Genomic DNA, 1,031 nt, shown 5'->3' on the forward strand with positions numbered 1-1,031 from the left:
TTCTAATGTTTTATATTATATATATATATATATATATATATACTAATGGTTCTTAATGCATCTCTGAAGAGCGGAATTACTGATAATAAGATGATCTTTAGATCACTTTGTAATTGTAGCAATATCCGCGAAACGATCGTAAGATATTTAATTCTTTAAATTTTAGGTTCCTTTATATTTTATATTTTAGACTTTACAATATTCATGCTTATGTATACATAAATTTTTATACGCATACATATTTAAACATATATTTATCTATTTTCAGATTTTTATATATATTGATATGTATATTTCGTATATTTATGTTTTAAATTTTTAAATTTTAAATTTATTATGTTGCCGTGTCATGTTGGATGTATGTCTTTCAAAATATTAAATATTGATTTCCTGAGTATATTATTGATGGGTTTATGAATTTATTAATAATATAAAATCACATATATACACATTTATTTGCTCAAGATAATTGAGCACTCAACATAAGTTCAGTTATATATTCTTTTAGAATATTTCTTTTAGAATATTACTTATAAAAGTTATATATATATATATATATATGTGTGTGTGTGTGTGTGTGTGTGTGTGTATACATACTTCGCTTTTCGTAAGCTGCTGATGGAGGCTGCGTATTTTCACATATTGAATAGTAAAGCCTTGCGTCAGCATCTTATCAAAGATGTATCTCAAACATGACCACTAACACCGACATGAAAGCCGGTGATTATATGCATTATGTTCATGACTTGAAGTACTGTGATATTTTTTGTTATATTTTTCATATTGGGCGCAGTATATGTGTGTGGTTAAGAAGCTCAATTTGCAACCACGGCCTTCAGGGTTCAGTCCGAAGGCAGGCTGTCTGGGGAAAGTGTTTTCTATTGCAGTCCGAGGCTAGCCAATGACTTGTGAGCAGATACAATACGCGGAGACTGTACGGAAATCTGTTGTATATGCACACACACACACACACACACACACACACACACACAGAGACACACACACACACACAGACACACACACACACACAC

Source organism: Octopus bimaculoides, chromosome 8 (assembly GCF_001194135.2).
Source record: "Octopus bimaculoides isolate UCB-OBI-ISO-001 chromosome 8, ASM119413v2, whole genome shotgun sequence".
In the NCBI taxonomy this organism is placed as follows: Eukaryota; Metazoa; Mollusca; class Cephalopoda; order Octopoda; family Octopodidae; genus Octopus; species Octopus bimaculoides.